Consider the following 15,949-nt stretch of genomic DNA (forward strand, 5'->3'; position numbering starts at 1 on the left):
TTCGCGTACGCCATTCAACAATAATTAATTAATTAAAAACATAATCTAATACAATAATAATGCGAGCATACCATATACAATGTAGACGCGCACACGCAGACGAGTACCTACACACCTTCGAGGGGCACGTAGTGCGCTGCACGTGAAACAAAACGATGTCGACTTCATCTGAAGGCCTCTCGACGTGTAGTGACGGCGATGACAGAAATAAACTGATAGATATGATTACACAGACCGTGACGTCCGTTTGTGATGTCGCGGCTATTTCAGTTGGTGGGCGCCCCCGCACAGCACGTGGTGTATGTCATCGTAAAGACGACGGCGGCGAAGAGGAAAAAAAATATCCGGTCGCACAGTAATTTAAAGACGAAATCGTTTTAATTCGTATAATGTGTTCGGTTATTAAATCTGCCGTCGCAGATCATAACAACAAACGTTCCAGTTCGTAGTCGTACGTAAGCGAATCTGGCCCAAATCTAAAATAATAATATACATAATATAATATATACACATAAAAAAAAAAAAAAGAAGAAGAAGAAGCATAAATAGTACCCAAATAGAGTCCAGCGTGACGGGCCGCGACCGTTGAACATGGTGAATCTTGTACAACGCGTAGTTTGATTGAAAACACAGTGGTCCATCGTGACGTTGTATAAACGCCAAACTATCGTATATATTGTATATAATATAGGCATAAACATAACATTACAATAATATTATTAGCATACAATCATTATTTTCACTTAACGGTTTCCGAAAAAGATTTAACGGTTTAGTGGTACACTAGACGTGTCGAACGTTAAAAATAATTGTACGAAAATAGTGCGTTTTAAACGATATCGCTCAAAAATGTTAAACGCTGGTATTTTTGTGCTCAACGATTTCGTCCGACGATATAGAATAACAAAATTTGTGAACCAATCGATTCGTCTGACTATAAATCACAACAAAAAAAGACTATTAAATAACAATTATTTAAAACATCCCGGAACTGAAAATTTATTGGCACCAATGATAAAAATAATATATGTGTGTGCACGCCGCATAATATTATATAGTTCACGCCTAAACGGTGTGCGATGCTTACAGATGTTTATTTATTTAATCATGTTTAGCATTGCTGTTTTAAAAATGATTATGTATTTAATTTGTTTTTTTTCTTCAAAAAACATAATATACTGAAGTAGGTTTGTGCACAAATTTGACACAAATTAGGTATACCTCAAGCCGAAATGATATTGTAGGTAGAAGAACTTTATGGGCATTTACTGATGATGTAGATGATTGTTAAAAATAAAAATAATAATTAGCCGTATTATTACGTTCAGCTATAAGAATAGTAATACAAAATATTATATGAAAATAGAAATACATACAGTGGGTATAGTTATACATAAAAACTTAAAATTGAGATCGAGTAATGCAACCGCCATTTTATTTATGCTTATTACAAAATTAATTAATCGGGCTTATGTTAATAATATTGCGTGCGTGATAAATTATAGTTTCTAAATAATATGTAAAAGTGATCATTTTTAACATGGCGCTGACTACCTACTTGAATCTAAATTTATTTTTGTGTGATAAATAAAATTGCATTTATGTTCTTGTAAAAATATTTATAATGAACATGGATGATGTATATTTTTTGAAACAAAATCATTATAAATATGATTAAACCGTTTATTTTTAAATAACAAAAATACGTTGTCCGAAAAATGCGCATGATACATCAAATGCGAACGTTTGTTTCCGCCACATAAAATTAATTGCGTAACATTATTTTTTTTATTTGATTAAACAATTTAATATTTTAAATATTTAATGTGTGCGCAGCTTTCGAATGTGCTTCTACTATATACTTATTTGTTATTACCAAGTGTACAGTCTAAAAAGAAAACCTAACGAGACAATGTGATTGATTACCCATATTTAAAAGTTTTATTAATGTTATATTTTTATATACCTGCGGTTATATAATATATGTATAAACATACAGGGTGATTCACCAAGCATGCTCACCTTTAATAGCATATTTATTCAAACTCTGATTTTTTAAATGTTTAAGTGTACCTAAAGACGATAATATTATTTCAAATTTCTGATTTATTTATTTATTTATTTATTTTTTTTTTGCTACTTAAGAAATGTCCTGTGACGATTCTCAAATTTCTGTTCTTCAGATGAGAACCCTCATTTTCACTATAAATTATTTATCAGATAATATTGCTGATAATTTCTTGAAAATGTTGTATCTAATTCTGATTTGAAAATGTACGAATTTTGATTCTGACACGTCAATATTTTCAGAAAAAATTATCCTCTAAATAATTCACAGTTTGAATGCCCGTTCTCATTTGAAAAACAGATGTTTGTATCTCCACAGGACACTCACAAAAAATCTTAAGAGTTTGAAAATACGGTCTTGGGGTGTATCGAAAAGTTCCGAAATTAGATTTTTATGAATTGCATAACTGATGAAAAATAAAGGGTTAACCATATTGGTGAATAACCCTTTATATTATGTATACAGGGTGATTCTTTTAAGTTGGTGCACTAATTATCTCGAAAAGTATTTACTTTTTTCAAAATATATTTTTACATGGTTTCAAGTTGTTAAAAAACTAACGTTTTTATTCAAAAAATGTATTTTTAAATATTTTTTATCCTTATCATTTTTTAAGTTTTTTACTTTTTGAATGACAACATAGAATTTTAATTTCATATTCCAAAGCAGAATATTTTTCTAAGTATTTTGATTCATAAAAATCGAATTTAGGGCTAGTAGTTTTTGAGTTATAAGTATTTAAAGTTTAGATTGACAGAGTGAAGTGGTATACGGGGTTACCCTTGCAAAATGTTTATCCACTACTCCGCTTGTCTAAACTTTAAATACATATAACTCATAAACTACTCATCCTAAATTCGATTTTTATGAATCGAAATACTTAGAAAAATATTCTGCTTTGGAATATGAAATTAAAACTCTATGTTTTCATTCAAAAAAGTAAAAAACTTAAAAAATGATAAGGATAAAAAATATTTAAAAATATAATTTTTTAATAAAAACGTTGGTTTTGAAACTTGAAACCATGTAAAAAATATTTTGAAAAAAGTAAATACTTTTCGAGATAATTAGTATACCCACTAAAAAGAATCACCCTGTATAGGTATATAGGTAGTACTTAACTATAGTAGACATGTCATAATATCGTATACACCTTTAATGAACGTAAAAAATTAAAAAACATCACAATGAAATACAGCGTGGTTTCGGAATAATAATTCTCAACATATTATTTTCGAACTGAAATAATATATTCTCTGAGACGACATCACTCGCACACTTCCGCTCGAAATTTGGCAAACGCAGCAGAGTTCTGGAGCGTACATATTGTAGCCGACGAATACGAACATCATGATGGGGGTAGCAGCTCCGCTTGGCCGATGAAAAGTGTCCGGAGTCGTCATATTTTTTTTCATCTCTTCCGGTCTCCTCATCCTTTTAGGCTTAGCCACGGCCGCCTTATCGCACACATGTTGCCCACGGCAAACGGTGACTAGGTAGGTACCTATATACGTTTTCACCGAGGGAAACGCATCGGCCGCCGACATAATGGTTTCGGCGGCTTTAGAAATAGGTGTGGAACGGTGAAAATAATTAATCAGATGGCCGATAGCTGTACGGTCGTCGGGGATCGAGGCATGGGGGTGCGCGGGGTGATGCTGCAAGCCCGAGGGTACTGATACAGTGTGGACCACTGCTCAGTGTCCGCCGCCCGGCGTAATGGAAACGGAATTGAATGGGAATCTCGTGCAGAAGATAACTCCTCTGCGGTCGTTTCGTTAGCGGTAAGGGGTTAGCTGGGTGGTGGGGGGAGGATAGAGAGTGCACAAAAGGAAACTGGGAACTAGGCCTATCCACACACCGACACGCCGTCGCCGCCGCCCCTCTTCCGCATATTGATTGCCATTCAGCGTATACACACATACAACCTCCACCCCACATAAGCTCCGCGCCTACCACCCGATGTATATATATACATTCGGCTATAGCCCACCACATCCCGAGTTTCGAAACAAAAGCACACACGAACCACAAAAATAATAATAATGTCCCTACCTATATACATCAGTGCGGTGGCTGACGTTTTTCGTTACGTCACGTCAAAAATCACCCCAATATATCACCGATCCGCGAGTAAAAAACAAAATATTGTGTGTTTTCGTATAAACATAATAATATAATATTGTTATATCTTGTGTATTCGCAGAATGATGGGTAACGATCATACCGGAAATTCGTGAATTTTTTTCTGTCCAACGTTTCGGTTGCGTTTACCGGCCGTAAACGTGTTCGCACTCGTACACAATATTTATTATTCTCAAAACGAAACGTCGATGTTCGTTCGGTACAATATTATTCGCGTTCAAAAAAATTATGTTTATTCTCTCGTGGAAGACGAAAGAATACCAACAATGCAATTTTCTGATAACATTATAATCGCATCTATGACGTGCAAAACAATCTACTCATCACCACACACGTACACCAGCACACCCACACGCCCTGCACACACGCACGCATATAGTGCCGTTTACAATATAAGACCGGGGTCGAATTTTCCACGCTGTGCACGAAACGCTTATTGACGACCGCGCACACTGCGAAAATCCATTAACATTTCCCTCCAATTAATTAACTGTTTTGTAAACGATACGGCTAACTACTACAGCAACGATGCTACAACTTCCGCGATGCCAATAATTATTATACTGGTCTGGCTCTAGACGTTATTATTTATTTTCGAACGCTTCCGGAGTATTATTATAATATATGCACCGTACGCTGCTCGTTAACTGACTATACCTATACGTTATTTTATATTATGTTCAAAGTTTAATAGTGCAATAGAGAATTTCACACGAATAAAATCGACACAGAACTATATAAATATTCGTATATAGAGCTGACGTACAAGTAAGTTAATTATAATTAAATTACGCAAACGATAATACAGCACCAATACCAGAGAATAATATTAATAATTGTAAACCTATCTGTGACGGTTGTGCGACAGAAATATAAAATGATGACACCTTCAGTGTTGTACGAAACGAAACATATATTTTATACCTACGCATATCTGGTTATTAATGTTTTTCCGTGACGATGATGAGAGAACATAATATTATAATAGAATTATTATTATGTTTTGTGAATAGGTATACATTTTCAACTGTTAAAAATATATTTTTATTAATTGCGATTGGATGGAAAAATTGCGTTTTCATTTAAAAAAAAATGTTCTTGTAAAATGTAATTATTGTTTTCTTTTTTTTTTGTAAATTTAATTTTAGAGTTTTTCGCCTGGAAATAATCTGGAAACACTTAATTATTTAATTTAAGCGAATAACCTCGTTAGGTATACGATGGTTACTTCGGCATATTATATTATCTTAAAACATAGTTTAAAAAATAAAGAGAAACTAAAAAAATAGGTTTAGGACGTATACTCGAATCAAAAGAATAAAAGGTTGGCGTGTCAACGAGCTATTATAAGTATATTATCAAAACTGAAGGGCACCCGCATCGTATTGTTGTTATACACGGCGGCCCGTCGGAATGAATAATCGGATAAGAAAAAAAGAATGTTAACTTTTCGTGATTTTGGATACCTAAATGGCCAAATGCACGTGGCGCGTGTTCAATTAGAGTTCATGTAATTGCTACACTGCTTTCACGGTGCACGACTGCCTTTTAGTTTTATCGCGATGAAGAATTTTTAAGACAGCGCATTTAATATAAATATATTTTATAGCCGTCGGATATGCACAACACACTTACAGAATTTATCGTTTTATGCGAATCCAACTGTGTTATTAATTCGGTCTCGAAGCGAGAGGGTATAGGTACACAATATCATTGTGAAATAATTATTGTTGTTAATGAGGGTTTAAAGTTTATGTAATCTTGTCAGGGGAGGTGGGAAAAAATTCCTCGTGTACATGCTAATGTTGGCCACTACTTTTAACGGGTTTTGCCTCAGTTATAATTCATTATGAACATCGGATTAGTTTATTGCATGCCAAGTCTCCAATATTAAGTCTCTTGCACAAAGAGCGCACGCTAAGCAAACAATTTTCAAAGAATTCCACTGCAAAATAATTTATTCAAATAAAAGCGACAAACAGAACACGGTTATTCGATAAAACACGTTTTAATTGTATTACACATTTACACGTCATATTTGTGTTGTGAGCAAAAACATTTGCTTTTACTTAGGTACAATTGCATGTAATATCACTCCGAAGTGAAAAATATAAATTGTATGAAAATTACATCAAATATTATATTATAATCATTCATCCGTTGATAATAGTATTCTTTTTTAAAATTAACATTCAAAATTTTCTAATATTTTCAATCAATATTTTTATATTGTTATTTCCTCGTTTTGAGCAAAAATAGTATGATATACCATTTGTGCTCAGTACATTTTAATTATTATTGCAATAATAAATCATTCTAATATATTATTTTAGATGACGTATAAATTCTGTAGAAAATTAAACTTTTAATGCGTTTTAGACATATACAAGCGCACAAGTTTACTTATTTTAAATGATTCAAATATTTGTTGGAGATTGAAATACTTTGTGGTCAGAGCAAAAATTATCGTTTTAAAGAACTTTTGTCGTGTACTTAAAGTTGTTTTTCATTTGGACAGCGACTGAAGAAAAAAAAGGCAATGCATTATAAAAAATGAAGTGTCATATATCACAGTGCACTCTTACGCAACGGCCAGCTTTCAAACGATGAATTATTGGTTAGGTCTTACAATATTTTCAATGGGTTATTTGCGAGTTTTCACGTACAAAACAAGTTATCTCACTGTTGTACTTTGATACAAAATATACATTATACGTATACCGTAGACCATGGAGTAAATCGTTGAATTCAAATTATTTTATAATGACTTGAAAAATATATACCTAATCGTGCATCATTATGAATTGTATATATTATTCAAAAGATTATTATGCTAAGTACAACGACATTTTGTTTATTCCTAATATATCATTAATGAATATTTTTAAAACAAAAATAGTTAAGCAAAAAATAAAAAATAATAAACTATAATGATAATAATAATATTTTAAATCAAATATATTATTTTCTTAGTTTTTTTTTTTTATTCATCATTGGTCTTATATATTATATTAAAATTAATTGTTACCAAAATCACATCTTGATAAAACCATGGAGTATAAAAAATATAGTCACGAAAGTTATCATTATACGATATAAATCGGTGGTAATAATAAACCATTTGAAGGTCGATAGGTAGGTATAGAACGTATATAATTCGAAATGTACAAAAATGAATATTTGTATTGAATTACGATTTGTTTGATCTAAAATAATATTTTCAAAACTTATATTATTAAAAAAAAAAAAATCAATACAAAGTTATTCATGCAGTTATTTTCATTGCAAATGATTAAAAAAACCCAATTAAAATCTAATCGAATTCCTCAAATAAGCCGTCACACAGAATATTATATATATTTCTGTAGATCAATTTTGCAGGTTTGGTCACTTTTTTATTTTTATTTTTTATACCATACCTTATCTTGACTTCAAAGAGCAAATAATTCCAATTTTTCTTCATCTTCTCTTTGCCGGGCTTGCCATCATTATATTGGAAACCAAACACGATAAACCGTCCCCAAGGACGCGAACTACGGTGACAGGGGTTTTGTGGGCTCAGCTCGAAGAAATACAATTATTTTTCCCTTCCAGTTCTCTTCTGTATGTTCACCGACTGCAACAAGTACAAAAGGGACATTTTTATTTTCCCTCCATCACTTACCTATAAAACCACACCCTTTCCCGCAGACGTTTCCGAACGTGACGTATACGAGGATTTTAAGTCGGCAGCTCGGAGAGAAAAAACAATTAGATTTATTGCCATACCCATTCCCTCCAACCACACCGCCATTTTAGCTACCGATCGCACAATGAATTCCGAAATTGGATCTTTGTTCTCTTGACGTAACTTGCGGTGGCTCACAAAAAAGTTTTAACCGTATATTGAAGGATAGAAAATAACAGAGGTGTGTTTTTTTATACTCGATGAGGAAACTTTGAAACTCTCAACTTGATAGAAAGTCGAGTGTCGTATTGATGATGATACATTTATAATATATATATATTCTCACACAAACCCCTAAAGTAACCTGTTAATTTAAAATGCAAAAACCAAATTTCGTTGCAACAGTTGGCTGGTGAATATTTTTCATCTCATTTCCATAGAAAACTAATGTCAATAATAATAACGACATAAAATTAAAATTAAAAATAAGAAAGTCACACCATGTGTAATTTAGGTATAATACTATTAGTGAAGTTAATCATCATTTAGTCATAATAACTGCAAACGAATTCAGAACATTGCTTTAATTTTACCTTATAGCAAATAACATTATTTAGATATGTAACATTTAAATAGGTTATCTATTGATTTTTTTAATGATTGTCATAGGTAATAAAATAATTATTTAGAATCCAATTTTTTTTGTATAACATAAAAGAGTATTCGTCGTTTAGTGCAACACATAATCTTTTTAATAAATTGTGGTAACTGCTTGTCGTCTAAACGAACATTTTTAGATTTTAATATGGCAGTGGTTGAAAACCTGTAGTTCTCGCATAAGCATTTTATATGACTCATTCCAAAATAACGAATATTAAATAAGAAAAAATAACTACAAGGTAAAAATATATATTTTGTTACTGACAACATAATATGATCTTAAATTTAATGTTTTAAAAATAAAGTCTTAAAACTTTTTAGGGATCGCATAATTTTACATTAATTGTTATACTTACATGCCTGTGTATTCATGAAGGTGTACGAATATTACACTATGCACATTGTTCTTTTAATGGGGAGACAAGTTGTACATTTCTTCCTGTTATGTAAATTTTGGAATCAAACATTTTAGAACATCGCGTAGAATCTAACATTGATTTCTAGCCAAAATTCGTTCCTGATGTCTGATCGTTTTCCGGGGGGTTGCCAACGCGTGTCGAGTTCATTTGGCCTCTGTGATTGATAAGATCAGAGGTCGGATGAATCTCTTGTGGAATGTAATAATGTTAGAGTGACGATAATTTTGCGTTCATAAAAAAAATCGCGATTTTTTGCCCTTTCTATTTTTTTTCTTATCTTGGACACGCGCCAACTGGACTCGGGCCAAACCATGGCACACCCGCGTGTACCGGAGCCTGCTAAAGTTCGTCAAGTCGGAGACACGATTGTTGGTCATTTTAAAAGCCATAAAATGCATTTTTTTAGACCGTAAAAGAAGAAAAATGTTTTCGAGAGATAACTGACGCACGGCTGTGCATACAATTGACAAATATATAAACATGTCGTGATCACAAACTGGAGGGAAAAACAATTTAAAAAGCTTGCATCGTGAACATAATAGTTCGATATAAAAATATCAAAAATATATAGTTGAATAACTAGAATCAATGCTATGATGTTTACTAGATAGTATAGATAGTAATTTATTTCAACGCCCGAATTTTAGTTATTTTGGGCCCATGCATATTTCGTCCTACATTTTTATTTTACTGACGTTAGCATACATTATTCAGAACAATAATTTTGTACATTAAACACCATTAGTAATATCATGTATATTTATTTTATAAATTTCAACTTAATTACAATAATAAAATATTTAATAGGCCAAATTTCTGACCTTTTTTCATTATTTTGTATTTATCATATTATTAAAATTACTTTAAAAATGTATTAGTAGGTATTGATATATTCTATGTTTTTTTTCCATAAAATTGTATGAATGCACACAAATATAAATAAATAAATCACACTTTATAGCTTATAAACATTGTCGTACGCAAGATTTTTCAATGGGGGGGGGGGGGGCTTGAAAATAAATAATTACTCGGTTGTCACAGGTTTAACAGGTCAACTCGGGCATCGGAATAACGATGTTTGCATAGACGGATAGTGTTGTTAACATCAGTTCAATTGTTATCATAGATTATAGATTTTTATGGACTGTGGCACGAATAAAGACAGTATCTTTAATCATGACTACTGACTATGGAATGTATAAAAATATTATCTTTAAACCTTAGGAATTCAGCCAGTTTAGGACAATATGGTTTGCGTTGTTTGCAATAAATAGGTAAACGCACGATTTAAGAAGCTATATTAAATTGAGGTAAAAACAAAAATAACAATAATACAAATAATGAGCTTCAGCCCGTTAGCCCCCCTCACCTTGTGGACGCCGCTGCTTATAAACATTGTATAAAATTTTAAATGAATATTAAATTCTTTGATTCTATGTCTATACTGTACGTTAAAATGATAATAGCATACATTTTAATTAAATTTCAATCTCATTAGAAATAAAATATTATCTAAGTATAATATACGAGAAATTAATGGTGTTAAATCAAATATTTTGTACCTATTCATGTTGTACTTAATTATAATTATACATTTTCAGAACCGTATTAACAAGAATATGTTTATAATCTAACTTAACCTAACCTAACAAATTGGTAATGATAATTTTTATGATATATTGATTTTAAATATTTCATAGATAATTATATAAAATAAATCATTCATAGGATTACTATTATTGATGACGCTATTTACGATAAAACTATTTCTGTATATAAATCGAAAAATTAGGAATAACTCGTTAGATCATATAGACGATACAACAATCAGGCATTAGAATAGACATAGTTTTTTTTTAAATTTTTTTCTCAATCAAGAATGGAATTAAAAGGAGTAAGCTTGCAAGTACGACAAACAAAGGTGCATGACGCACGCAATAGCTGATTATAGTTATTATTCTTTTGTACTATTTGTAGTGTATTCAATTAAGTCCTCAAGTGATTTATTCTCAAATAAAATAAATAAATACCATACAATATCAGATACAAGACTTATTAAACTTTATTAAATTAAGTAACAAAATACAAATCGTTTGAAAAAATTAAAAATTCTTAAACAGTAAAGTATGGTATATTGTTTTGTAATACATTTTGGTTCAAAAATGTTGCTTAACGCCAAAAATCCATTATTTTTTCAATGAACCCTTTTTTTACCCCTACTGTTTTGAATCATTCCGGGAGAAATAACACACCCCATTTGTTCTCGGTCCATGACTACAACATAATAAGAAACATCCAAAGGTCTTAAAACTCAGGCATTTCACGAACACTGGACCATAATAGCCACTCGTGTTAACGGACCAAGGATAATCACGTTTGAGGTTCAACAGGCATCTTTTACGTATATATTATAATAGCAACTATGCTGATGTGTTTCTGACCGCACTAACTAAATGATTTCGGAAATAACTTAGTGTCAAAACCAAGTTTTCTGACTATTATTTTAGTGATGTCGTTTTAACAGAAAAAAATTTAACTATTACAAAATGGCTAAAAATAATTATAGAATTTTTTGTTTGGTGACCGAGTGGGTTAGTTAAAGTAAGAAAAATAAAATAAAAATAAAACTATACTTAAAGGTTTTCTAAGAACTTTCATATACTTACAATCTACATTTAAATATCGCTGTCTTTAGACCCGTCATAGTATTATCACATCATTATTATTTATTAAGGGAGAAATGCAACGAAACATTTTTTATTTACCAATTTTTAATTTAATTTAAACATTTCAAACGGTGGGCATTTATTGGCAACGTTCAGAACTTGGCTATTTTTGACTCATTGCCGATCTAGTTTATTCGTACAAATATTTATAATATTATGATTATGGTTACGGTCAAGGGCAGTGTTATAATATGTTATGATGCGTTTCTCCGTGTTAATGACTTGAATAATATTGATTTACTAAAAATAAAATGATTTAAGAAAACACGTTAAACTTGTATGTAAAATATACATTATAAGAATATACCTAATATAAATTAACTTCATAAATTATTTTTTAAGATTTTTAATTGATATTATTACAGACTATAAGTTGTATATTTTAACAATTCAAATGATGATATTTTAGATTCTTTGTAATAGGTACAAAAAACTTGTTGGTTTTTCATTGATATTTATTTGTATTATATTTTTTTATGTACGACTTTCGAAGTGTTTCAAGTATAACACCTGTATGTACTTATAACAAAACTAGTGTGCAATATATTATAGTAACTTGAAGAGATCATTTGTCTCAGTTTCCTTTAGTCATATAAAAAAATCTACTAACAATCTTTGGACGATTTAAAAAAAAAAAATGTTAGCAAGCGTGATTTCTATCAATTTCCACTCAGACATGTTTATTGAATGAAATTATATACTTTTTAGAATTTAATCTTATACTAGTTTCAAGGTAATAGGTACCATAGAATAGAGTGATTATATGTCAGCTCATGTTTTAATTTTTATATTTTATGTCTATCTATACCTACTATGATATAGGTTTATAATAAATTATGACAAAATATTTTGTAAATGTCATTTAATCTAACTAGCCGTTTCATAATAAAACAATTATAAAATGAAAACGATGGGTCATATATTATTTTACTCATCTAAAAAGTGTTATAAAATTTAATATTTTAACGATTTTATGGTATACAATAATATATGCATCTGACATATCGTATTAGACACAACATTTTATCTGCAATAGAATTAATTCACAGTTCGTAATTTTTCAAGTCAACAGACATGCATAACTTACAATTTAAATTGCGTTAAAAATTATGAAAAAATCATAATTTCGTTTAATGCTTATACGAATATATAATATAATATGTGTAGAATAAATTATACACTTTTATACACTTACATAGTTAATACGACTGAAAATACACGTGAATTTATATTTTATGTATCTTTTTAAATTTATGTGGCAATGCAAAGAGAGATTTTTCAAACGAATTCGAGTTTTTTCGAATTTCAATGTGTAGGTACCTCTAATTATTGTGTATACATAATGACGAATGCACATAACGTCCAGATTTCTGTTGTGTTTGGCACATGATGTAATTCTCAAAACAACAACTAATATTTATGTATAAATCACGTGCAACTTTCTGTGGCATTTCTAGAGTTCAGGTTAAACGAGCTGTAGTAGACCTAAGACTTTATTTTTAACATACACTGCTTTTCAGAACACCACCGCCACCACATGCGGGGATGGTGGGGTCAAGGTGGGCGGGTAAAACAAATCTTTTTCGGTTAATTTTGATTTACAAGCATCAAGCCATTTCATTACGAAAGAGCCGCGCATCATTAATAACGATCTATATATAATAAAAAATATATGCATAATATATAATAATACGTACCTACATACATACTATATGAATATTAATTTCTTGTTTTTATTTTTTTTTTCACTCCAACCACATATCCCCTTTGATACGCCGTGGTTTGAAAATAAATGTGTGATTCATGTCTCCTCGTTCTGTAGGACACTTTTCACGACGGTTAATGGCTGACGTGTTATGGTCTGAATACTTCACAACGTTATACCTATGTATGATCGCTTTCGTATATAAGGATTTAGATGTATCCGGTAAATGTCGGAAGTTACACGGAAAAAAATATGTGTACGCTAAAGACCGTGAACATAAAAGGGATCAAAATCTTATTCAACAAATCTCTTTCACAACAGATGAAAATTCTCTGAAATAAAATAATTTTCATAATTAGTATACATACTGATATTAATTTACTCTAAACTTAAAATATATATATAAAGAAAACTATAGAAATTCCAAAATGCATTGATATTACAAAGCGTTTAAGCATAATTTTTAGCTTCCACAAAAGAAAATAATCGATTTAGTAATATTAAAATTATATTAAAATTTGTTAAGATTAAAAAACATGGTTATTGTTATTATTTTATATTTTATAGATAAAAATTTAAAATCACCAGACTTGTTTGTAAATAATTATGTTAGTACGATTATGGCACTATCAAATTATAAGTTATAATTAAAAATTAAAAATTAATAAAAATGCGATCATAATTTATTCACCTTACTGGTATACCGATGATACAATGATTGACAAACAAAGGTGACACGATATTTTTCTTTAGTCGACGTCGCGCGTCGGCTGTAAACAAAATTGATCCAAACTTGAATTCAATTTATTTCACTCAACACCAGGCAATTCCATGTAGGTATTGAATTGTTCAGGGTGACCATTTCCAATTTATCACCACAGAAACAATTAACGAAATGTCCAAATTGTTGCGTCCCAACTGACGTCGATTCATATATCAACGTAGAAATGAAAACTTGATGTATTTAGTTATAATATTTTATATTTCACTTAATACAAAAATACAATTATAGTTAAATGGTGAGACGAGTGGTGTTACGACCTGAATTTAAGGTGTAATTTGCTAAGACTGTGAGTGGTGTTACAACCTGCCTCCAAATGTGTTGTTTAACTGACATTTAAGATCCGTCTGACGAGCTCTTGTCGCCGTCTCTCTTATATATGATTTGGTCCTTAGGAGTGGTGGTGACTTTCCTGTTACATGTCAACATTCGGTCTTGTGATTGAACTTAAAAATATGCTGACCGTTTCGCATCGTTTCACACGGGTCCACAGTTATTTCTGAGAAGAGACGTGTGAAAACACTTTTATTATAATTTAATCAATCTTATATCTTATTCACCAAGTTCCTATTGTCGACCTCCGCATGCTTTTAATATTAATGGCTTATTAGTTTAAGTTTTAGTTTTACTTATTTTATATCACAATTGCGTGATATCTAATTATTCGGATATTTATAATTGTTATACGAACACGGTATAGAAAGTAACGATACTAATTTTCTATAACATAGTACGAATATTTTTATTTTTTTTCCATGAAACAATTCTTTTGAAAAATTATTTCATGGAAAAATAACATGACGTGACGCTCAGAATGTAACGTTACTCTTCCAGTCCCAACGTTTCACATTTTTATTTTTTGCGTTTACTCGCCGTAAGTCCGTAAATAAGTTTTACTTCAAAAAAGTGTCATTTTCTTATGTTTTTTTTTTCGGCTATACGAAACACAAGGTCATGCGATGGACTCTTTCAATCGTTTAGGACTAATAGTTACCACGAAAATGTCAAAATAGAAGATCAATATTCAAAAATGTTGACGAACCAATGGACAAAATAGGTTAGAAAACAATTGATTATTAAGTATAAATTTAAGCGTTTATTTTTGTAACATTTGTTCGCGTCTTAGGCTAATAAATAATAGTTGTTTTTCGTTTTTCTACACACATAAATACGAGTAGTATACGTAGCATAACCAACTATTGAAATAACCTACGTTTTTCGGAGCTCAATGTATAAATTGTCTATAACAAAGCTTAATTCTATAAATATATAAATATTTACGTACCTACAAATGTCTCGGTTGCTAATGTTTTTTTCATCTGTATGCGTTTAGGCCATTAAGTCATGGCCAATACTCATTTGTTGTGGATAGATTTTTCTATGTATACCTGCCAGCGCATGAACCAATGAACGAGTTCATTAGAATCCTAAACTGTTTTCTTATACTTTATTGTTTACATATATGTATACCCGTGTTGTTATCAAACAATCAGCATGACATGTTTTGACCTATATTATGTTAAATAGTATAGTAATATTTCGTACGGCACGAAACTACGATAATAATATGCACATAACAACATAGATGTATTTTATCTAGGTATAATCGTCCCAAACGATCGGAATCGGATACAATATATATACCTACATAACTTGTGCTCACATATAAATGTGTTTGCTGTTTAAAATTAAGCGTACCTAGCTATTGTGTTATATTATGCAGATCTGTGATCAAAGCATATATTTTACGTGTGTTACCTGTTTAATATTTCTCATTT

The 15,949-nt window shown here is 30.8% G+C and overlaps 1 protein-coding gene and 1 long non-coding RNA gene across 5 annotated transcripts in view; one reads left to right on the forward strand and one right to left on the reverse strand.

Moving 5' to 3' along the window:
• The window catches only part of LOC149054838 (uncharacterized), a 68,258-nt gene extending 68,172 nt beyond the window's left edge, over positions 1 to 86 (reverse strand). For both annotated transcript variants that reach the window (XR_016191920.1, XR_016191919.1), the window contains exon 1: positions 72 to 86. This is a non-coding gene — a long non-coding RNA (uncharacterized LOC149054838). The remainder of the gene's footprint in view (positions 1 to 71) is intronic.
• The window catches only part of LOC107164382 (uncharacterized), a 277,547-nt gene that overhangs the window by 3,906 nt on the left and 257,692 nt on the right, over positions 1 to 15,949 (forward strand). The gene's annotated exons all lie outside the window — the stretch shown is intronic.

The sequence above is a fragment of the Diuraphis noxia genome, unplaced genomic scaffold, assembly GCF_037042655.1.
Source record: "Diuraphis noxia isolate RWA-SAM2 unplaced genomic scaffold, SU_Dnox_SAM2 contig0005, whole genome shotgun sequence".
Lineage (NCBI taxonomy): Eukaryota > Metazoa > Arthropoda > Insecta > Hemiptera > Aphididae > Diuraphis > Diuraphis noxia.